Source organism: Arvicanthis niloticus, chromosome X (assembly GCF_011762505.2).
Source record: "Arvicanthis niloticus isolate mArvNil1 chromosome X, mArvNil1.pat.X, whole genome shotgun sequence".
Lineage (NCBI taxonomy): Eukaryota > Metazoa > Chordata > Mammalia > Rodentia > Muridae > Arvicanthis > Arvicanthis niloticus.
In genome coordinates this window covers 111,067,013-111,092,937 of record NC_047679.1, presented here as the reverse complement: position 1 = coordinate 111,092,937, position 25,925 = coordinate 111,067,013, and positions in this window count along the sequence as shown.

Genomic DNA, 25,925 nt, shown 5'->3' with positions numbered 1-25,925 from the left:
GATCGTAGTTGTTTCTCTGAAAATTGAAAACTCCAGAGTCTAAGGAATAGATGTAAAAATTAATAGTGCTTTTCACATACTGTCTCTGAGGGCTTGTTGTGATTTCCATAAAAAGGGAAGTAAGCTGCTGTGTTTGTTTTTCACTGTAAACCAACATATTAGCCATTCTTTTAAGTCAGGACACAACCATCACTTAGAGAAGCCTCCCTTGTACTGGGCTCTACCCCAGATGTGTTGGGCTGTATGAAAGGAGTGTCAAAGGCTTCTTCTCCTTTACGAGGAATGCATTCTGCAATTGTCTTAAGTTGACTGCTTATTTCATTTTGGAACCTTGGTTTCCTTGGCTGCAAAACATACTTTTAAAAACCCTGTTTAAATAAATAAATGTGTCAAGTAACAGAGCTAACCTATGCAAAAATGCCATGCATAGTCTTACATTTTAAATGCGGGTTAAATAAGGAGCACCTCTGCATTATGATTATAGGTTAGGGAGCCAACCTTGAGTTAAGGTGGAATTAGCAAAGCACACAGAAAACTTCCTTTCCCAAGTTGTTGCTACCTCAGAATTCTAATGTACCTGATCCCCAAGGAAAACTAGGGCTACTGACACTGCCCTCAGAACTTGAAGGTAAGGACCTATTGCTTACAACATCACACAATTTAGACACAGAACTTGTGGGAATCTAACTGGAATAGACCTAGAGGCTTCCTCCCTGAGACCTAGCTGTCATAATATCAAAAGCCAAAGGAGAAAAACAATCAGTAGTCCTATCTACCTGTAAACCTTACGAAGCACAGCATTGATGGCCTGGCAAGACAGCCCTAATGGTGTAATAATGTCAGCTATATTTTGGGGCGAATCAACAGCTGGATTTAAGACACACTCAATGGGAAGGAATTTGTAATGAGCACCATAAACCTAGCCAAGTACCCATAGAAGTAGAGGGCAGAGACCCTAGAGGAGAACCCACTGTTGCCATTTTCTTAAATGAATGTATTTTAACTGTACTTTTAATATTTATTTTTAGGCCCACGGATAAGTGGGGAGCTATATTATATTTCAGATTCCAACTATAGCCTTTTATACTTACCCATAGTAAACATGGTCTAAGGAAGCTAATAAATACAACCACAAAACTGGTCTTTTTGTCTTTCAAAAAGCTAGTTGTAAAGATTTTGGCAGCACACATTCACACCCGCACAGGAACGCGCCCACACACACATGCGCATATGCGCACGTTCACATCCACCCCCTTTTAGGCTCTTGTTTGCTTAGAGGGGTGTTAACCCTTCTTGGAGCAGAAGTATATTTGGCTGCACACAACTGAACACCCAAGTGAATGACAGCATAAGTCAGGTTTCTCACAGCAGGTACTACTGAGAGTCATCCTGTTTTGTACTGCTGTGGCACAGTTGAGCCAAGAGGAGCCATGCTTTTGCCGTCAGTGAGTTATGCCTTAGCATATTATCCTGGCACTTCTTCATTGTTCATTGTTGTTCCCAAACAACACATCTTGCACATGGCTAGCAATAGCTGTCAGATGTTCTGGTAAATATGTGTTTAGCTTTTCAAATGCTCCCGTAGAGAAAAATCAAAGGAAAAAGGAAGGGGAGATTAGATTTTGGAGGGGACATCAACCTCACATCTATTTATGACTATTTGAGCCTTAATATTAGCAAGATTCTGAATTGGTAAACAGAATGGATTAAGGTGTGCACTGTGCGTATGCTAGCCATTATTCTCCCACTGTGCGGTGTCAGATGCATATGATAATTTTATTGTATTAGTTCCTTTTCCTGTTACTGTAGTAAAAACTCTGACAAACCAACTTAATGGAGGAAGGATTTAGTATGGCACTCAGTTCCATGGTGGTACAGTCCATTGTGGGAGGCAAATTAAGGCAGCAGGAGCTTGAAGCAGCTTGTCGGATCACATTCAGTCAGGAAACAGATATATGTGTGTTGTTCACTGCCCTTGGTTGGGAGTTCTTGCCTCAATGCAATCAAGATACCGTCCCCCACCCACCCACCCACCCACGGACACAGGCACGACCAGAGGCCTGCCTTCCAGGTGGTTCTAGTTAACAATTTCTAATAGCCATCATTCATATTAATGATTAGAGACATGAGTCTTTGGAGAGTTTCTTACAAAGTTACTGGAGTTGCCTGTGTACTTATACCCGGATGTGCTTATTATCATTTAGGAGATCATATAGTCCAAGCTCTCTTCTCATGAATGGCATATCTTCAGTTATTAGTATCTCCAGGCCTGGCCAGAAATGGTGGTGGGGCTGGTGTCAAACAAATCTTTAGGGCCTGTGATCCTTCTTTCTTCTCTGAATCTACCTTTCAGAAGACAGTGCAGAGTATTGGTTTGTCTTCCTGCTCTCCAGAGAAACGTGAGTGAAATAAGTCACTTGATGTTACTCATGATAACCTGATTACAATATTGATCTCCAAGGCAGTTTGCAGTTTATAAACTCCTTATGGAAATGTTCAAACACATGAAGGTGCAAAGCAATTCAATTAACATTTCATGTATCCATCATTTATTACAATTATCAAGCCCTGACCAATAGGATTTGGTTTCTACATCCTTTCCTTTCTTGTCACCATTATCCTGAAGCCATCTCTAGGTAACATTTTAATTGAATGTGTATGACTATGTAAGAAATGCTTTCATTTTAAAAGAAGGCAGAGGAACCCTCGCCAATGACTTTCACTAAATGCACAATTTACGGTGAGTAGCTCTTTGAGGCAGGGATGTTTCTCATCTTTGTGGAAGTAAGGTAGATGGAGGTGCAGAGAAAGGAATGGTGACAGTTTCTACATATAATACTTCATAGAATGCTTACCATTTCTTCATATCATACATATTTGTCAGCTTATTTGAATTTAAATTCATAAAAGGCAGCAGAGAACTTGAGTTATTCACTCGGTATCTTCAACAGAAGACATGGGTTATCCATGCTGTATCTTCAGCCTCACCAGAAGGGTTGTATTTCAGAAGCTTCCGGCTTGTACCACTTCTTGTCTACTCATTGTTCCCCCTGCCTCCATTCCTCCCTCCTTTTTTCTTCCTTCCCTTTTCTTCCCTCCACCCCTCTGTTCATTCTTCCCTCCTTTTTCCTTCCCTCCCTTTTTCCTCTCTCCCCTCCATCCCTCCATCCATCCCTCCTTTCTCCTTTTCACAAGATCTACCAATGTAGCCTAGGCAGCCCTCAAACTCACCACATATCAAAGGACAACCTTAAACTTCTGATGCTCCTGCCTCCCCTCCCTGAGTTCTACATCACAGGTGTCCAGGTTATGCAGTGTGGGGAATGAAAACTGTGGGGAATGAAACCTATGAGAACACTCTAGGCAAACAGTCTACCAACTAGCTACACTCCTAGGCCACTTTTACTCAGTTTTTCTATGGTGTCAGCTGTGTGTGTGTGTGTGTGTGTGTGTGTGTGTGTGTGTGTGTGTATAATTACATTTCAGTTATCAGTTACAGGCCAGTTTGAAAAGGGGCCAATTTCTGAAGTTCAAAACAGGAAAATGAATTGCTGGTTTGGAGCCCTTATTTAGAATTCTAACTCTATGTTCTGTCTGTTTATTAGACTGTCCTAGGCTTGAATATCTGGTAATAAGCAGCCTTCTTTATGAAGGCAAAAATCAATAATATTGTTAGTGCTATTTTTGCAGATGGAATGAATAGATTAAATAAGCTTTTATCTTATTTAAAAAGTTTAGTTTCGAACAGTTAATGGGGTTCATGAGACCCCCCCATGAATGAGGTGCCTTCTTGAAAAATTTAATGACCAGGTTTCATTTCAGATGAAACAGTTACAGCCAGATTTACTCTGCTCTCTGTGACCTAATCCATAACTGGAGGCTGGGCTGATGATGTCTAGCATTTGCCTCCCTTCAAGGCAGCTTGGGATAAAGGATGCTAATGGTAAAGTAAAGCATCTTATGCTACTGAGCATTAGGATCATACTTCATATTTTGCAAAGTGCTTTTTCATTATTTATTACTCACAACCTACCTACGAGATCCCCTGGCTGTCTTATCTCTCATATTGTGGCTGAAATATGACTAACCTATGTTCATAAATGCTACAGGAAGCTGAAATGAATATAGGTACTGGCTGACATACAAACGCCCAGCATTCAACATGGTCAGCCTACACTACCCTTGGGAGAGGAGGATGCAGCTCCCCCATGGAGTAGGAAATCATTCCATTTCACTCTGTGTACAGTGGTATTTGAAATTGCAGGGATGAGTCAGGACTGAGGGGGAAGAGACATTTGCGTAGACTCCTGTGAGTGTTGAATAGAAGATTCTCAGTCCCATGAGCACATGGCTACACTTAGGGCTTCTTTGCTCAGGCGAGTGCACAAATGTTCAAACAACTCACAATACAGTTTTGTTTGGACTCAGTCATGGACAGTCAAGGGTTTTATGATTTGGTATAATGACTACTATCCTGGAAGAAGGCTACTTGATAACTTTGAAGAGCTGATCTGTCTCTTCTCTGCAGCTATCCAAATTTATCCTTTGATCAAATTCTTCAGGGGAATTTCTAGACTAGAACAGTCTTCAGGCACAGTCTGATTGGATGACACAGCAAGAGGCAGGTGACCTCTGTCTAGCTTGTGTATGTACGGAAGATCATGAATGGGAAACAGACTTGTATTTAGAGCCTCACTGACCTTGCCACTGAGCGTGGTGCCATCTCAACAGATCTAAGTTGCCATGGCATCAAACTGCTTGTGGTACATGATGTTTTCCTTTCAGTGGTCCAGCACTTCCTGCTAGTTGGTACTTACAGATGAGGACAACCTAACTGAACCATCAAGAAGGGACAGGAAGATTGAAATCTATTGACATTATATATCCAAACTATGTAAATATCAATTCTCTGATGATTTGGTCAAGATAGAATGGATATTAGTGCTTTACTGTTTGAAAAGGTGCAAAGTTGCTGTTTGAGAACCATAGCTATAAGGAAAGAGTGGTTTAATGTTTTTATCTGATGGTACTAGAGATTACATGTGTCAAGTGAGTTTTTAAAAAGCAAACTTTTAAAAAAGATATTAGATTAAATGTCAGGAGTTTTGAATATTACTCATATCTTGTTCGAATATTGATGTAAGTCTTTTGGCACCCATCAAAATGTTTCTCTGTTTCTTCATGTGGTAATTAACATTATTGAATTAAAGTGACTCATGTGTTTGTGACATTAAGACTTCCTTTTCCGTCCAAAAGAAAGTGAATATTAATAAGTAACCTAGTGATACATACAGCTTACTGGTCTTCCTTTGCCAGGTTACGAAATTTCATAGACCTGGACAGGAAAATTTAGAATAACATGTGCTTTTCCTGGTCTCATTAATAATCTAACCCTCAAAGGATGTTATTTTGGTAGCTCTCCCATGAGGAAATTTCTTTTTATTTTTTTTCTCTTGGGTAAAAAAAAGCACTGATGGATGCTCCTGTGGAGCATGGTGATGCAGGCCCACTGAAATGCAGAAGGATGCACAATTGTCTTTGTGGTTTTCTGTCATGTATCCTGATGGTCACCATTATATCTAGAACCTAAGTTCACTCCATCCTAGCCTGGCCCTAAATTCTGCCACCAATTCTTTGCCCTAAAATACTGGGAATGTTGTACTTGGCAGGATCGCTGGGTTATTTGATTAACCTCATTTCATTTTGGATAATAGAATAATGTGCAAGTAGAAACTTTTTGGCAATGAACACATCACTAGAAAAGTGAAGTAGGTATTTTATTATAAAATAAAATTTAAAACAAAGCCCAAATAGTATTTAAAAGGATAAAATAAGAACAGCTCTGGAGAACCCAACAGTAGGTCTTCTAGATAATGTTCTCTGTAATAGACATTAATTTTAATACTTTTTCAATATTTAATTTTTCATACCTTGAAATATTTCAGATTTTGAATATTGTCATGTTGACTTTCCAATGGTACTGATATGATTTCACAAGTTATGTAAAGTTCTATTGCTATGACATAAACATGTAGAAAGGATTAGTTTTCTAGAACTGACTCCTGTTAAGATACTGTATTTTTAAGAGACTATTTTTAACTCCTTACTAATATGGGATCTGGTCTAGGAGTGTGGCTTAATGTCAAAGTTCTAAGGTGGCATATATGAGCCCTTGGATGGGATACCAAAAGCTACAAAACTGGAGTCCATATTAGCTTTTCTAAAGCTTGTGCTTTCATTTAATAGTTGCTTCAATATTTTTCAATAATTTGAGATATAGACTTGACTAAATCTTAAGTTTTCTATTTTCATGCCATTCTGTAATTTATTTATCTACACTCATGAAAGGATGGCTGCAAGGAGCTAGATTTCAACAAAGTGCCAGTCTCTCTTCTTCATAACCCGACAAGTTGGCGATTTCACAGCCTCTGCTCTTCATAACCCAACAAGTCAGTGATTTTCAAAGCTAAGTCATCAATAATGTTGAAAGCAATCAAAGCACTCTACACTCTACCAACCTGAAAACATCCTCAGCCCCTCTAGACTGAACACTGGCTGTCACCTTCTCTTTCTTTTTTACCCTTCAGACATTTTTGAAACCTAAATGGTCCTGTCATCTTCTTCTCTACTCACCTTTCCCCATTAATCTCAATTATCCTCTTACTCTGAAGTGCTTGACTATATACGTTGAACATCTTGAATGGAAAAAGACATAGCCAATTCATTTTAAAGAAAAGGGTTTTTCTTTCCCTTTCTTTGTAATTTCAACAGAATTAGGAGATAGGATTTTTGTGTAAGTCAAGGGCCTCCAAGTGTAGTCCCCTGGCCACTCGATCTTTCCATAAAGAAGTGGGTGGTAAGCATTCAATAAATGAACTTCTGATTGCAGAAATGCCTCCAACCACATCACTTTAATACACCTTTACACTATTCGATTCACCTTACTTATTCAAAGCATTTTGAGGAATAATTTATAACAGATGCTTGAACGTGCCGGGGATCAGTAAGAGATGCCCTTACTCACGGCTCAGAATGATTTGTTGCTTTTATTTGGATATTAATCCTAGATTCTAAGGATCTGAATTGTACCTCAGACAGAAACTTTCATATTTTTAGTATGCATGCACTATCTATCTGCCTGACTTCCAATTTGGGTTTCAACAGTAGGCTTTATCAAGGACTTGTCCTCCTTTGGACACATACCACACATGGGCCCCATCACCTCACCCATGTGCCAAATCTGACCTGTGGCAGCCTGTACCTGGAGGACATGGTTTTTATCAAGGATAGATTTGGTACCATTTACTGTGTACAAAGTACTGTTTTAATGCCATATCAGAATCCATTCAGTCTGTGCTCTGAAATTTCACAGTTGAGTAGACTCAAACTATAAAAATCATAACATAGATAATTTTTCCTTATTCATCCAGCTGTATACACAGTCAACCCCCATCGTTAACAAAGGTGAAATGATAGCTCCTATTAACCCCCTCCCCTGATTGTGCTTTTCTGGTTGCTTTACTTATCTTTGAGAAAGGTAGTTAGTATATACTTTAAGACTCTGAGTTTCTTAAACAGCAGACACGCACATGTTTGTCTTCATGCTCACTCACTCTTATGGATACTGCTGCTCGTGTGTGGAGGTCAGAGGAGAAAGCCTTGGAGTGAGTTCATTCCTTACACATTTCCATGCAGGGATGGAACTCAGGCCACCAGGCCTGCATAGCAGACGTCTTTACATCTATCTTGCCAGCCCTGTTTCTAGATAAGAAGCACAGCATATGTTCTTCAAAGGAAATGCCTGCATTTACACCAAACATACTCCCTCCCCCTTTCCTTACTCGCTTTAATAAAGCAGCACTGGCAATGAAATCATTCTGCTTGTGAATTGGTTGCAAAACCACACAAAGAGCCTGCTTCTGATAACCCAGACAGCCGACTAGTCAGCCTTCAGATGGAAAGTTTGAGTAAGATTTTTGACAAATGCCTGGGCAAGAGTTATCAGCAGGGTTATCAGAACAGAAATAAGGAAGAGCTGCAAACACGATAAAGTCCTAAGTGCAGCTGTTGTTACTGCAGTGATCTGCAATTGGTATGTGCAGGCCTGGAGCAGAAAAAAACAACCCAAAAAGGAACGAGTTGCTAGGAGAGAAGAAAAAAGAAAAGGAGGGATCAGGTTCTGGTGCTATCCTCAAGATTTTCTGCTTGCTATTTATCAATAAGCCACCAATATCACTAGGTTGCCTGTTAATAAGCTATTCAAAAGGGGCTATGCTCTTGAGAAAAAGGAGCCGTCTTTCTCCCAGTAGCTAACAATTAGCAATAAATGACTTCATGGATATATATGCTCAACTCCCATCTCCTTGCTGGGATTTGATTTGGATTGTACAGGTCTTGTGCATGCTGTCACAATTGCTGTGAGTTCATATGTGCAGCTGCACTGTTGTGGTCATCCACTACGCCCTTTGGCTCTTACAATCTTTCTGCCTCCTCTTCCACCATGAACCCTAAAGCCTGAGGAGGAAGGGCTGTGAAACGGATGTCCAAGTTAGGACTGGCCATTCCACAGTCTCCTATTCTCTGCACATTGACCAGTTGTGGCTCTCCGTGTTCATCATGATTTCTGCCAAGAGAAGCTGTTTGTTCTAATGAGGGTTGTGAGTTGCATAATTGTATGGGTAGAATAGTGTTTGTTTTTTGAGAGAAGAGCTTATGTAGTCCAGGCTGGCTTCAAACTGGCTATGTAGCTAAGGAAAGCCTTGAATTCCTGTTCCTCTGACCTCAGCCATCCCTATGCTGAGATTACAGAAGTGCACCATCAAGCCTACTAGCATATTTCTTTTTATCTTATCTTTATACATGCTCACATTTTTCTTTGAGCAAAATTGGGACCACAGTGTACATGCATATTTTGATTACATTTTTGTACTGAAAAATGCTACATTCCCTTATATCAGTAAAATGCTTTATTTTGTTTAAGGAACTATATTGTTAAGTTTCATGGGCACAACTCCCTTTTTACATATAGAAGACACTATTTTAATGACTGTATACAGGGTCAATTTTTTTAAAAAAAAAAACTACCAATTATTTCTGAGCATGGTGGTACATGCCTTTAATCTTAACACTCAGTTGGCAGGTTCAGGCAGATCTCTTTAAGTTTGAGGTCAGCCTGGTCTACATAATAAGTAAGTCCCAGGACAGCTAGGACTGTCATTGAGAGACCCTGTCTCAAAAAAAAAAAAAAAAAAAAAAAAAAAAAAAAAAAAAAACAACCAAAACAAAACAAAATAAAGAAAAGAACTACCATTTGCTTACTTGAATCTATAGGTGTTTTTTTGTAGTCTTAAAAAACAAACAATGGGGTGGGGTGGGAACATCCTCTTGGAGACAGGGGGAGGAAGAATGGGATGAGGAACTGTGGGAGGGCAGACTGGGCATAACGCCTGGACTGTAACAAAATAAAAGTAATTTACAAAAAAAGAAAATAAAAACTGTGTTCTTGCTATGTACACCATTGACGCTAGCCTCAGACTTATGACATATGTCAGTCTGCATTTGACTCCTCTGTGGTTCTCTTTCTTCAGCCTTCTGAGTAATTAGGGTCAAAGATGTGGATCACCCAGTCCAACTGTTTTTCTTTTTCTTTTTTTTTTTCATTTTTATTATATGAGTATGGATGTTTTAACCAATATGAAAGTATGTATGACACATGTGTGCAATGCCAGTGGAGACCAGAAGAGGGTGCAGGATTCCCCTGAAACATGAATTACTGATGGCTATGATTGTTAGCAACCACGTAGGTGCTGGCAGCCAAACCTGGGTCCTTTGCACCAGCAGCAAATGCTTTGAACCACTGAACCATCTCTAGCCCAAGTTTGTTTTTTTTATTTGCTTGCTTTATTTTGTTGAGACAAGTTCTGGAACTCACTTTGTAGATCACGCTGGTCTGATCTCACAGAGATCCACCTGTCTCTGCTTCCTGGGTACTGGGATTAAACATTTAAAGGTGTGCACCATTACACCTGGCTCTGTTTTATTTTAATGTACAATTTCAATAAGCATATTTGCAAATGAGGTTTTTTTTTCCAAGTTTCTGATTACCACCATCTTAAGATAAGTTGCTAGAATTACTGGGTCATATTTATAAACTGAGAGGGTACTTTATAAATATTGCTAAATTGCTTTCAGAAATGGTTGTACTGGTGTAGCTTCCCATTTGCAGAATTTGAGGGTGCTTGCCGTTTTAATAACTGTATTTTGAGTAAATTGTAGATTATTTAAGCATTCCTGTCCTATTATTTTCAGTCTGTGTTTGCAAGTAAAATTGGTAAGAATGTCTCTGAAGCACAGCTTTGAGACTCCAGGTCCAGACTGAATTCCTGCTTCTCTTGTTAATCTCAACCTCAGTCTCTTCACCCGTGTATGATAGCAACAATGGGTATCTCACTCAGTTGTGATGCTGTGTGGCTTAAATTCAGCTGAAAGAAAATGGCACTTTCACTTTTATTTTGAATTTTCGGTTTCCTCATTTAATGAAAATATTTGATCTATAATCCCTTTTTGTTACACAATCGCTCTACTTCTTTTGGGCTTTGCAGTTTCATGTATGAGAATGTAGAAAGCCACAGAATCCACGGACAAAATCAATTTACTAATATTGCTTTGTTATGTTCTGATTACTGGCATATGATTGAGAAGGTTTCTAAAAACCCATAGTGTGGGTGAAGGAGCACAATCGACTAAGCATATCGTGTGAAATCATCACATTCTCATTTTTCTGCACTTCCAGGTAGAGAATGAAAAGTAACCGAAGCAGAAACTTCAAACACAACAAAGATAAGGTGTCATTTACTCAGGTGCCAACGTCTTTGTAAAACTGCATTTCTCTGCATTGTCCTCTTCAGCTACTTTCCATAAAACCAATTAAATAGAATGCAGTATTTCCACTATGTAGGCTAAATATGCATTGCACAGTATTTATGCTACAAGAGCCTGAGAAGTGGGAATCATTTCTTAACTCTGATGGTCTTGGGGGTTTCACAAAGCACCGGGCCTGCTGCCACAAGAAGGATTCCTCTATCTCTTCTGGTACAAGGCCCACGTTGCCTTCAAAAGCAAGGAAACAGTCCGAATGTTTAATTCAATGTGTTTTAGACCATGGTGTGTGTGTGTGTGTGTGTGTGTGTGTGTGTGTTGTGTGTTGTGTGTGTCGTGTGTGTGTCGTGTGTGTGTTGTGTGTGTGTGTCTGTGTGTGTGTGTCTGTGTCTATGTGTTTCTGTGTCTGTGTGTGTCCGTGTGTCTGTATGTCTGTGTGTGTCTCTGTGTGTCTGTGTGTCTGTGTGTCTGTGTGTCTGTGTGTCTGTGTGTCTGTGTGTCTGTGTAAACATGCAGATCCTCAGGCCCAACTTTTCCAGACAGGCATATGAAGAATAGGACCTGTAAATTAGCAGTTTTATTGAGGCAAAAATGAGTTGGAATGCTCTGGTTTTAATTTGACAATGAATGTCACTCCCAGATTATCAGTAGACGCACAGCAGAAATGTTAACTTTCCATGAAAGACAAAACCAGAGAACTTTTTATGATGCTGGTGGAGAGGGAGAGACAGAAGTCTTAGTATTTCTCTTTGACAGAAACTGAAAAGCATTGTTTTCCCATCTGGTGTTGCTCATTTGGATAACAGGCCTACATTCCATTTTGCCTGGGTTTTCTCACCTTCCAGTTTGATGAAAACATTTGGCAGGAATTATTTGGCATTATTTAGTATTAATGGGATATGTATTCAAACAGTGCAATAAATGTGTAATGTGCTCTCCTGAATTGAATTTTGGAATCAAAAAAAAAAAAATAGGCATTTGGTTAAAAAAAAAACCTAGTTAAATGTGAGTAAAGCCTATAGTTGAATTAATAATAATAATCTACCAGTGTTAATTTCTTGGCTTTGACAAGTGTATAAAACATGGTTTTAACATTAGGGAGCTTGGATGACAGACATGTAGAAAGATGCAATGTCTCTAAGTACAATGTTACTCCAAAGTAAAAAAGTTTGTTTTCAAAACTAATCTTAAGTTAGAACAAACGGAGCACTCAGTGAAGCAAAGACAGATTGCTAATCAAAGCACTGATTGACTTTCACACTGGGGGAAAATCCTTTAGGGAGATAATTGCTTGATTTATGTGGAAAAGTTACTTAGGAGAAAAAGCCTGTTATGTCCCAGAAGATGAGTTGGCTGAGTTGGGGAGGGTTGTTTTAATTTCAGGAGAATCAAATGATGATTTTCTTCTTTGATAGCACATTCTGTTTATGCAACTTTCATTGAGGTAATTGTTTTAAATGGGAAACATGGATCCCAATGGATTACTTAATGGAGTATCAGCAAAGACTGGAATCTCCTCATAATGGGTTTGTATATAGCAGCCTAAAGTGGATAAACAGCTTAATCTGAAAGATGATTATGTTATGTATATGAAAATATGTCTTATAAATGTATTATGTCATAAACCAGTAGCGTTGTAGAGCCAGGTAGTTGGGGGCTAAGGCAGGAGGATTGTGTGAAGGTAGGAGCTTCAGGCCAGCTGTGGTGAATCAGCCACAGAGAAAACATTTCAGAAGGCAAGGGGAAGCAAGATGTGAATATTCTTAAACATGCCCACATGCAGGTGGCAAAAGGCAGAGAAGGGATTTATTTGAGAAGTAGCTAGAATCAGGAGAGGTCACTATGGAATTGTGTATGTGGAGAAATTTTGAAGCAGTTATCTTGTGCTTCTGAGACATCAAATTGGGTGGAGAACTGATAATGGATGGTGGCCTTGGATAAGAGATGTGTGCCTACCTTACAAAGAAGCAGGGCTGTGGGATAGAGACAGCAGCTCCAGATTTAGAGGCGGATTAGGATCTAGGGGTAGTTGGTTAAAGTAAGGGGTATGTTTCCCCTCTGTTTGATCAGGGAGATAAGCAGAGAGAAAGGGTGATGTAGTATATGGACTGTTGAAAAGCTGAAAGTGGAAATACCATAGGTGACCCAGTAGGGTCATGGATGCAGCAACATCCAGAGTGAAGGTCTGGGAGGTGGAGAAGATACAGAATGCATGGAGCACATAAAAAGACAGAGATTATTGTGGTGGAGTTGGGAATATTTGTGAAAGTGTGTCCAATGAACCACTTCTTTTCTTCTCTATGCTATGTTCTCCCTTCTGCCTCATTGTTTCTGCATCAGACCCTTGGGTTCAGAATCTTCAACAAGGATATTACACAGCTTGGGCAGCTTGAGGGCATTACCCATCTGAGAGCTGTTGCTGGATTGGTACAAGCAGAAAGAACTATGTATGCCCACTTAGCTTCCATTTGGTTTGTACGTCAGGTCAGCAGCTGCAGTTGGACTAAGCACCTATACTTTCACCTATTTAGCAACACCACAGAATTCCATTATCACACTTATCATTGGAGGCTTTCTCTAACATCACAATCAGCATTGTTCACTCACATATGCGTCAGCATCTAAGAGTAATCAGTTTTAATGATGTTCACTTGAGTTTCTTTCATAAATCACATACTTTGATGAGATAATGGAGAACTATCTAATTTTGATTTAAGATAAATGAAAAGTGAATGCATATATACTTTAAATGCATTCTTGTTGGTTTCTCATGTTCATTATTTAAAGGAATGGAATATATCCTAACTTCTCTTTTGGAAGCAAAGGGGGCAAAAGCACAGTAGATGTTTAAATTCTAGAGCTTGAGTTGTAGTGTCTATAAGCAAATAAAAACATCACCCTTAGTATGCTTTGTGTGAAACTCTATTGACTAGAAATCAGTAACTGAATGACATGTGCAAAATGTTCTCAACCAATTAAAGAGGGAGCTGAACCCTACTTTCTCTTTAGAGAGTCAGAATCAAACTGAGCTAGTTGTGTTATCTGCAGAAAATAGTTCTTTCATCATCTAACCCACATGTATTGAATTCCTACTGTGTGCCAGATAATGGTTGGAAATGGATAAAAACTTTTTTTCTCTTTTAGAAAATACTTATTTTTTTATTTTAATTATGCATGGTGGTATGTTCACTTGAGTGCTGGTGTCCAAAGAGGCCAGAGGTGTCAGAACCCCTGGCACTGGAGTTACAAGTGTTTGTGAGCCATCTGATGTGGGGTATGGGAACCAAACTCAGGTCCTTTGGAAAAGCAGTAAGGCACTCTTAACCTCTGATCCATCTCTCCAGTTCCACTCTCTGTTCTTAAGCAGAAAGCAGAAAGTCACAGAGGAAGCAGATATGTATATGGCTTCACCCAGTAGTCTACTTTAAGTATGGAGTAAAAGCAATTGTAATATCAAGTGGGAGCATTCAGGAGGAAGTACTTATGGGGAGAGAGAAGGGGGGAAGGGGGAAGGACAGGGAGTGGTAGAGGGAGAGAGAAATAGTGGGTTACTTTCACAAAGTAAGTGATGGTGGGGTTTGAGCTGAATTTGTTGTAGCAATTGTAATATCCAGGGAGAGAAGAGGAAGACAGCCATCTTACAACACTTTATTTCTGGATTGTTAGCTTCACTTTGCTGAGGCTTAAACCAAACCCAAACTGAGTATGGCATCAATGGTCTTCTGGTTCCTGTCCCCCTTTGTGGCCTGTTTGGTCATAATAACCAAGGCCACATGAACTCATCTCAGTATTCTTAGAAGACAGTCTTATATGATACCTTCTCTTTGCATATTATTCTAAGCACCTGTGTAGGAGGAGCTAAGGTGGAGGAGTAAAGAGAGGAGGAGGGAGAGGAAGAGGAGAAGGAAGAGGAAGAGTAAAGGGTGAGAGGGAGAATGAGAAAGGGGGACAAGTCTGATTATCTGTAGCAGTCAAAGGTAGTTGGTATATCTAGGTTGGGTATTGGGTTACACCTCTGATTGTAAGGGCATCTTGTTATTGATCATTACCAAGTATATAAGCCTTTGATTAATCTTTAAGCATTAGAGTCTCATTTTTCTATTGGGACCACATGGTTGGCGGGATGGTCTGGGCAATGCCAAGACTTGCAGAGACAGCGTGGAAGATTGGCAGAGCCATCTCCCACACTGGCGTTTCATGGGTGGCAGGGCTGGTGTTTCTGGCTGGCCAGAGGCCACGTGGTTGAGCTAGGCAGAGCCACCGCAGCTTAGCCAGTTGGCTTAACCATGGCCACCTTTTAGAAATAATTACTACAACACACCTGCACATTCAACTCCTTGTTTTCTGCCTGATTTGGTGATACTGGTAATTTCAACACCAACCTTGTGAGATCTCTTCAGCTACTGTATGTTTTGGTTGATGGAGAATGCAGATTGGTGAGCTCAGTGTGCACTAGCTCTTCTCCATCTTCTGGCTGAACTGGTGAAATAGGATTGTGCTGCCCAGGTCATTTTGGAGGAGGGATGGCTCCAAAGTGTATGCTCATTTCCATTAGGAAAAGTTCTGAGCATCTTTGTTTAGACTTTTTCAAAATCATCTAGAATAAGGGAGACTTTGGCAGAGAAGCATCTTCATTGGCTTTTATTATAATTTTATGGTAAAGTTATCACAGATCTAAGACTTACATTCCATTTCTCTTTATCAAAATTGTTTTGTTAATTAAGGGAATATGTGTACCTTGTTGCCTAAAATTTAAAAAAAAAAGAAGGAAAAGCAAAAGATGATTCTTTTTAGTTCAATATTATCTTCTAAGCCTTTCCAGAATGAACACAAACCTTTGGACTAAGGGCTATTGTCCTGGCTGAATCTGCTGCAATTCCCATTATGTTCACCTCGGGGCTTGCTGCAGCAGAACTACAGAAAACTAAGTTAATTCTTATGGGGCTGATATGATGTGTAGAGCAGAAGAGAGCTTAAATGAAGCCCTTTGAAGGGCTATTATTCCCTATTGTAATAGTTTGTACTGCTGTTAAGAATTAACGCATGATACTTGCCACAATTCGGTGAATTACCTAAATGCTAATGTCAACATCGCATGTAATTTACAAGAGATATGGAGAAACGTTTTTCTGTTTTTTAAATGTCAAAACCATTTCTCATCCATCAGGTAATCATTTTTTTTCAATTTTCTTCTCACAAATATAGTACCTTGTCAGTGCTACTGAAGTAATAATTGATTTCACAGCCACAAAACCATGGGAAGCCAAAGAACCTTCATTATAAGAGAGGATGTGAAAATATGAACGAGACACTGCTTCCCCAAGAACCACAAGATCAATAGACAAGCACAGAAGATAGTGCCAAATGGTGTATCTACTACAGAATCCTAGCTGAGGATGAGTGCCAGGTGGCAAAGAAGTGTGCCCTAAGTGACCACCAAGGGCTCAAATGGGCTGCTTAGTAAAAAACATGATGCTTTCAATTAAATGTCAAAGAAAATTACACAGAGAAAAAACTCAGAGAGCAGCAGGCATAGTTCAAACTGACCCTCTTCACTAACTTAACACCCTCTTACCCAAATTTCTCAGTATTTGAAGTTCTGATGACCTTTACCTGTTCCAAGAAAGCATGACATGACACACTTGGGAAGAGGGACAGTAAAGAGGCTTCAGAGTAATCACTACTTCCCAAATAATATGTGGGTGTGCAAGGTCATAGATGTGTGATATGGTAGCATTTTAACAATGTTTATTTTGTGTTTTGTTTGTGTGTGTGTGTGTGTGTGTGTGTGTGTGTAGTTTTAGGGCACATGTTTGGCAGTGAGAGGATAACTGTGTGTAATCTGTTCTCCCTTTTGACCTTTATGTGGTTCATAGGGATGGAACTCCAGTCACCGGTTCATTGTCTAGTCACTTGGTTAGCCAGCACCTTTACCCACCTTGCCAGCTCCCAATTTCTTGTTCCTGAAAGTCTGCCCACACCTAGAACTCTGTTGAGCAAAAAATTTTTAAAAATATTCCCACAATCATACTCTTTGCCTGCAGAATCAGCAAACTTCTTGTCATTTCTATTATATGGATATCTCCACTGCATATATCTTCTGGCCTACTAACTAGAGACTATTGGCAAAATGCCTAACTATTCTTGTTTGTTTTTATTGGTTTTATTAATATATTGATTTCATTTTGTGTGTGAGTGCCTGCATCTGTATATGAGCATCATGTGCATGGCTAGTACCTGCAGAGGACAGAAGGCTTACGTAAGATTCCATGGAAGTGGTGTTATAGAGGATTGTGACCTGCCATGTCAGTTCTGGGAGTCAAACCTGGCTTCTTTTCAAGAGTAGCAAGTGCTCCTAACTCTCAGCCATCTCTCTAGTCCCACCTGACCGTGTTTGGCTGCAGTTTTGGGACCCTTTGTGAAGGCCCAGGATCTTCTTGCTGCTTGGAAGATCCCTACTGTTTGCCATCTTGATTCATTTTAGAAGTGCTGGGCTAGAGAGCATCAACCCTGCTCACATCTAGATATGCTATTGCATCATGGAAAGAAACTAAACTTATATAAGCCAGAGGATTAGCCACTGCCTCCGAAAACAAAACCAAACCCCAAACTAAGTTCAAGAAGTAGGTTATTTTAAATTTTTCTTTATTATATTTAGTGTGTGTGTGTGAGAGAGAGAGAGTGTGTGTGTTGTGTGTACGTGTGGGTGCGTGTGCATCCTGCTCATGCCATGGCATGCATGTTGAGGTCAGAAGACAACTTCTAGGAGTTGGTTCTCTCCTTTCACCATGGGTTCTAAATCTTGGTTGAACTGAGCTATCTCACTGGTTCTGTATTTTTTTTTTCTTTTGTCCATACTTTACAAACGATCATTTCCCCAGCCTGTGCCCTGTAAAGTGTTTGACAGAATAAAGCTTTCTTTCCCCTAAACATTCAGGGACTATTAGGTCGATAGCCATTAATATGCATCTCGTGAACAACTAATTCTCTGGCAAGTGCGTTTGCAAAAACTTAATTTGCTTATCCCCTCTTGGAAGAGACATAATGGCAGTCAACAATGATGCTAAGAACCCTTGCAATAGCATGAACTCACAGCAGCTGCATTTACTGGCACTGGGCCTGTACCAGACTGGCCCTGTCAACAGTCAGTCATGGATGAGAGAGGGACACATGGGACCTGTGATGGTTAGTTTTAACTGTTAACGTGACACAGTGTAGACTTACCTGCAAAGAGAGTCTTGTGGAAGGATTCTCTAGAAGAGGGTGGCCTATGGGCGTGTCTGTAGGGAACTGTCTTGACTGCCTTAAGTGTAGACGATACACACATTGTGGAGGGCACCATTCCCTGCTTTGCAAACAGTTTAAGTATAGCAAGGTGGCTGAACACAAGCAGGCATGCATAATTCATTTCTTTCTGCTCTTGACTATGAATTTGACGAGCCGCTTCAAGTTCCTGTTGCTTTGACTTCCCTGCAGTAATCTGGGATTGTGAGCTAAAAGAAACCTTTCTCCCCTAAATTGCTTTTTGTCAAGATATTTTATCACAGCCACAGAAATAAAGCTAAAGGAGGGCTCCACCCCTTAGTGCTGAACTATTGGCTACTGACAGAATCTGGGAGAGGAGACAGTGTTGTCTTCAATTGCGTGTGCACAAGGCTCCGATGAATAGTTCAAACCCCATGGTGACACAGACAGTCTCAGTTAAACTCAGGGAGTCACAAAACAAAAAGGCATGAATGTGAGGGGAAACGCTTATGAGGGAAAAGGAGGACTGACAGGGCTGAGAGGGAGAAAACAAGATGGGGAGGGGTAATCAGAATGCATTATATACATGTGAGAAATTACCAAAGAATACATTCAATTTAAAAAGGGACTACAATTATAATCACCCATTTCTTTTTATTTATCTCAGTTTATTCTATGTGTATTGGTCCATGAGTCATCTCTTTTCATTTAATAGCTGACAATATATGATGAAACTCCCATTCTCTGGCATTCAGCTGCAGATTAAGGGGAATTTACCAGAGGACATGTGAGCGTTTTTGACGTCATTTGGAAATTCTATGGGGGTTAGAGCCTTCTTGCAGATCTGTGAGTCATTTGTGCAAAAAATAATAACTTCCCCTCTTTATAACTGATCCCCATCTGCTTGTGAGTCCCCAGGTCCTCTGGAGGAGGGAACTACTTACAAGCTGTCTCTTTGAAATGACTCAGTTTTTTCTGGTTTAAAACTTAATCTCTGTTGGATAATTAATTACTCATTTGGTTCAGCATTTGCACCTAGTCTCCGCAGTAACTCAATCATAGCTGCTCTTAACCCAAGACTTTCCTATTCTGTCTGTGCTTTCAACCCCCTTGATCCCCTTCCTGCCCTCTTACTTTCCACCTCAAACACCCCCCACTTCCTGTTTTTGCTCTCCTTTGTCTACCTTTTGAGGTCTATGCACTTTTGCAGGAAGCAATCTCTTATACAGAAAATGTTCTGCCACACTGCATACTCAGAGCTCCTATGTCATTGTGAGACTATGCAATGAGGAAATAATGTTCTTTTTTTCCTTTGGAAACATATATCTCAGAGCTAAAGTATATGAGAGAGGGTGACAGGACACTCTATTCCAGGTAAATGAGAAGGAAAGGCTAATTGTGTAGCTCAGTGGTTCAAGGCATGCTTACCCAGCATATGCAAAGTCCTAGGGTTAAGTGGAAGGAAGGAAGGAAGGAAGGAAGGAAGGAAGGAAGGAAGGAAGGAAGGAAGGAACAAATGAACGAATGAAATACAATTTTTTGAGAAGGCTACCTTGGTGAGTGTTATAAAGACCAGACTAGTCTTGAACTTGTCAGGATCCTCCTACCTCTGTCTCTAGAGGGCTGGGATTAAAGACTTGTACTACCACATCTAGCCAGAAAGATAAATTTGACAAATTTTTCTTAATATACAAAGTAGAGCAAAGTGAAACACGCTGACAATTTCATGGCTATCAGCCATAATGGCATGTCATCACAGGGAAGGTGGGATGCATCCTTATAAGATTATTTTTTTATTCTATCGTAGGATGCTTTGGAACAATTTATTTATAAAGCCAATGAAAGGCCCTGTATATCTAAGATGACAGTAGACTGAACAATAGGGAAGATACTCGAGTTTTGTCTACAAAGACAAATTAAACTAACCTGTCAGAGCCTATTATTTATATGCTGCAGCGTCTGGCTTCATTACTCTGTAACACGTCTCCCATTTACTTCTTTATCTTTTGTTGTTCTGTAGAGTTAATCAAAAAAAGGGACAAACATGTTGTGCCTTTAAAAAAATTATTGAAAGGAATAGATATTTTTTCTAAGTAAACTGCTACAACAGGTGCATGTCTTATTGCTGCCTGTCTGTATAATCCATTAAGAGATCCAAATCCATGTCTTCAACTGGCACAGTAGCTGCTAACTGATAATGACAGGAGAGTGTAAGAAGTGACTTCCCATCACACCCACATAGCACTGGGCTCTCTCTTTATTTGCTCTAAAACCCTCTCCTTCTTTTAATAGATGCCTGTTGCCAACTAAAACCAAAGAGCTCATAAAAGATGAAGGAAGAAAACCTATATTTAGGGGCCACAAAGATGGCTCAGGGGTTAAGAGAATTTGCAGAGAATCTGTTTGGTCCCCAGCCTCAAACTGCATGAATTTTGAAACAGAAATGTTTATTGTACTCAAAAATATATGCAGCCATTTAGTGGCCATATAATTAAATGTGGAGAAAAAAAGTCCCACCTAGGCTAGGATGTGTCTCATTGGCTTCATGGGTAAGTTTCTTCACCATTTTTCAGAAGTAAACACTTGAAACTGACATTCTTAGTACTATCTATACCTAGAAAAATGTTTAAACGTTGCTTTGAGTGCCTTGAAGCTTGAAGGCCTGCTTGTCAGTACAATAATGTTGACTATCAGACTTCAGGCCTACACTATTGTTGGTACCTTTCTGTGATGATTTGCATGAGAATATCCTACATAGCCTCATAGCCTCATATATTTGAATAGTTGGTCTCCAGTTGTTGGAAATGTTTGAGAAGAATTAGGAGGCATAGTTAGAGGCAGTGTTACTCGATGTAAGCATTGAGGTTCCAAAAGACCCTGCCCTTTAGTTAGCTCTCTCTCTCTCTCTCTCTCTCTCTCTCTCTCTCTCTCTCTCTCTCTCTGCCTCCAATGTGAAGATCAGGATGTAAGCCCTTAGCCACTGGTCCAGTGCCATGCCTGCCTGCCTGTTGCCATGCTCCACACTGTGGTAATTATGGACTCTAACCCCTTGGGACTCTGAGACCCAACAACATTTTCTTTTATAGGTTGCCTCAGTCATGGTGTCTTTTCACAGGAATAGAAAAATAACAAGACATTATCCTACAATATGGTTTGTGGTAGAGCTGAGTTTTGGATTCTTTTCTACCACTTGCTAGCTCTGTGAACCTGAGCAAGTGATTTTTACCTCAGTTTTATAACATTTATAAAATGAGTACTGCAAAGAGTCTGTTTGCTGTTATAAGGAGGCATTTAGATAGCAAAGCAATGCATTTATCATTCAAGAATATTTCCATGTATTATCTGTATCAGTAAAGAGTAGCAGTGAGTCCCCCCTCCTCTCAATATGAATACATAGTTGCTTGATAAGTGCAGAATTTAAGGCTGCTTTGGGATTTAGTAGGATAAACTTGAGTTCTCTGAAGACATGTCTAGTACTCCTTCCTCGGTAAGAAGGCAGCTCCAGGTTCTTTCCTCTAAGAACAAATAGCCTTGCCTTTTTTTGTCCCTGAAACCTTCATCAATTTTGGACCGGAACTTGTGTGTGGGGCTGGATGGTAACTGAAAACCCTTTGTGTTTTATTGGGAAATATATTTCTCCAAAGAAGAATTTAATCTCATCAAATCCTTAAAATTCAATACCTTTGGAATCCTCAAAAGATTGTGAACTTTAGTTGCATGTAGAAATTATTTTTGCCATTGTCCATACAGCTTCCTTTTGAGATAGAGGTCCCTCTGTTTGTTCCTGCAACTGCCCCATCGTATGGGACTAAGCCTGTTCCTTCAATGTACTTTTCTTAAGCATTTTAAGCCTGGTCCTATCTCCAGCCAGTCTTCTCAGAAACCTCTTCTAAAACTGCTTCCTCCTCCCCCACCCTAGACAAATTGTTTTCCACTCTCCTCACTTGTTCAAATTGACAAAAATCCATAAGAAATTCATCCATGTGGGGACTACTCAAGCAGTTTCCACCAGGGAAATGGTTGGCCAGATCTACAGTTCAAGAGGCATCAATTGTTGGCACACACTGCTGTGAGCTTGGAATGACATATCTTCATAGCCAAGATTAAAAAAAAAAAAAAACAATCTTTAAAATGGAGGGAATTCTCCCATTGTTTGATATCTGAGATAGTACTCTCAGAACAATTCATTTAGGGGTCGGTGTGTATGTGTAGCTTAATGGAAGAGCACAGGATAACCATGTACAAGGAACTGCGTTCCAGCCCAGCACAAAACAAACAAACAAAACCAAAGAGAACACATTTTAACTGGGAAAGTGAAAGGGTAAGAATGGAGCCTGTAGACCGAAGCCCTGGGGAAGGAAGTAGGTTCCCAGGGCTGGAGATGGGAAAAGGGGAGGGGCTGGAGAATGGAGTCTGTCAAGGAGGATCAACTGCTGACTTTTCTCCTTTGCACGGTGTCCATCTGGCCCCAAGTTGTTGATTTGCGAGCATGAATGCTTCCTGCTTTGTCCTGTTACTTTATCCCTGGCAATGAAGGGCAGAGAGGAGAACAAGGGACAGCTGTTCAACATCCCGCTCTAGCTGCTTTGCTGAGAACAGAGTGGAAAGAGGAATGCATTCATGTTTATTGAGCACCTGCTATCTGCCAGTTACCAGGAATGTCCACATCACATCAGTCTTAGTCTATAGGCGGTGTGTGTCTGTGAAATACACCGGACAGAGTCAGCCAGCTGGGAAATAAGTGAAAATGCCAAAAGCCACACAGCAAGCTCACTTAGCCATCTTGTGCTCATCACTATTCTCTGCTTTTCAACAGATGTGGAAAGCTGGGAATTAGGCTGAAAGGCTCTCCCAAGATCCCACAGCTAGTTTATGGTAGAGCAGAATGCCTGTGGGTTCTCTTCTATTCGTGAGAAATCTTACAGCCTACTTGTACCAGTATGGCATGGAAAACTGCGGAAAGGGACATGTCTGATTTCACTGGGCATTTCTGTTAGTGGGTATCAGGTGTTAAACTGCAGGTATGAATATTTCCAGAGGAACCCAATTAGAAAGGGAAGCACAGTGCCCAATTCCTTCTTGGTAGCTGCCTATATGGAAAAAGAAGTGAAAGAATAAAGGGGGAAAGAAAAACAGAGAAAGCAAGGCAATCAAAAGCATATACTTTTAGAGAGCTCAAAAAGATAAAACTGGTAGTCTCCCTTGGAATTTAATCTTAATGACCAAGACTCAATCAATGGAAAGTGACTGATGGGATAATTTAAAGTTCAACTTTCCTTCGTCTCTTTCTTTGTATAAAAGAGAAGCAACTTTTTGATCTTTTTTTTCCTCAGCTGTAATATTCTGCTGCAGAAAAAAGATTGAACACCGAGTACCACATTAATATGTTATTGGCATCTTTCTTTTTTCATATCCTACATGTTGATTGTAAAACCGTCCAGGGAGACTGATAGCTGTAATATATTACAGTTTCTCAACCTCAAATTAATTTCATAACATTACAGTAGAGCAGATACTCTTTGCTTCAAGAAGTATCTTAAAATAGGTAATATTCTTTTTCTTTGAAGCCCTGGTTCTGGCTATTTTATTTATAGGGTAACCTATCTTGACTGCATTTTCTTCTTGCTCCACTACCAAATGCAGTAATTACCACTACACCTGGAGGGTCCCAACCAGCAGCAGGAACCTCAATGCATGTGATCCCAGAGTGAACTGGACAAAGTACAGGGGAAGCAGAGGAACTCTGTGTGAGAAATGCAGCTCACGTCTCCCCGTTCAGAGCTGCAGGCTAAGTTGGCATGCTCATGTAGACACGTCGTAAGTTAATGAGCTCATTCAGGAGCAAGGTACCTGTCCAGGCATTATTTGAACTCTTTCCTCCTTCCACAGCCGTGTTTCCCACCCTGAAGTGAGAGCCTAAGAATACTCTGTCCTCCTGGCTTTCGCTTGGGGAAACAGTTGTGAGAGATGAATGTGAGTGTTCTCACTCCCCAGCCAGTGAGTCTAAGGACTGCTCTAGCTGCCACAAAGAATCAAAAATGGATGCCAGGCTTGTACTCTTTTCATCTAGAGCTGTGCTGTCCAATATGGTGGTCACATGTGACCATTCAAATTAAATTAAAATTACTTAAAACTAAATCAGGTTAAAATTTAGCTTTTGGGGGTAGCTGGAGATACAGATCAGTGGTAGAGTGCTTTTCTAGCAAGGTACCAGGGTCCAAGTCTAATTAATTCCTAACACAAAAACAACAACAACAAATCTCCATTTCAGCTTAGTGGTGTACACTTGTAAACCTAGCTACTTGGAAGGCTGAGGTATGAGGATTGCATGTAGTGAGTTCAGTGTTACCTGGCAATTTAGTGAGAACTTGTTTCAAAATAAAAATTTGAGGAGGCTGTAGTAGAGATGAAGTTCTGTGGTAGTGTTTGCCTAGCACATGTGAAGCTCTAAGTTTAAACTCTCAGTATTGAAAAGAAGATGTTTCTTAGTCACAGTAGTTGTGTTTGAAGTGCTTAGTAGCTACACACACAGACGAAGAATATAATCATCATTGAAGAAAGTTATCTTTGACAGCTCTTCTTGACTCTGTGTCTGATTTTGAAAGAAGAATAGAATACAGATTAGTTTCTGGGAGAAAGGAGCACATTTTCTGGACAGAATTTGCAGAATCTCATTGTTCATTGTTCCTTTTTATGGTATGGTGCTCTATGAAGGGAGCATCTTTGAATGTGTACTTCTCTACAGAGTATCTCAATTGTCAGAAAGAATGTAAGACATCTGCAAAAGTTGTATACTCTGTAAATCTTGTAAATAAAATAGAATGAGATCCTGGAGTCTGGGCACAGAAAGTTCAATGGATATAAAAACATCATGAAAAAACTTCCCTCATCTAAACTCAAACGATATTTCTCCAATATCCTAATTGTTCTTTTTTAAAAAAATGTGGTTACTATAACTATAAAATTAATTCATAATTAAAATAATCATCACACATTAAAAAATTATACACAGTAGACAGAATTCAATGGCCTCCCAAGACTTTGCAAGGCTAGTATGCATGTACCTCTTTCTGGTTGTTCAAGCAGGCCATGAAAAGTTTACAAATATAATAAAGATTCAAATCAGTTCCCTGAACAAAATGAGATTATATTCTGGTGATTCAAATTAATCTCATGGATTTGTAAAATGATCAAAATCTAAGTAGATACTTGTATGGAAATGTTAAAGAATACATTTAGAAAGTGGTGTGTGTGTGTGTGCACGTGTGCGTGTATAGAGCTATATGATGTGTGTGTGTTCATGTGTTTCCCTGGTGTTCATGTAGAGATCAGATGAAAACTTGGTGGAGTTGGTTTTCTCCTTTCATCATGGGGTCCCAGGGATTGAATTCATGTGCACATAATTTTACCACTTATTAAAGATGTAAACAAATTTGTATAGCAGAATATATTCTTGGGCAGCTGACATGGAAAAAATGGACATGAGAAAAACTTCTCTTTGTTGTTCTTAAAGTAGACAAAGAGGTCTTGAGAGAAGTGATATTGGCTCAGTACTCTAACTGCAAGGAAATGGGTTTTGCCAAAACCAGTGAGCTTGGACAAGAACCCCAAACCCTAAATGATATCACAGTCCTTGCTGACACCTGTCTTTAAACTTCCATAGGGCCTTGGGAAAAGAACCCAGCCACATAGGCCTTGAATTTTACCTCCAGGGACTGACATAGTTGATTCCTGTTGTTTTAATCTGTAATTTGTTACTCAGCAATATAAAACAATATCAAACTGTGATTTGATGTATATAA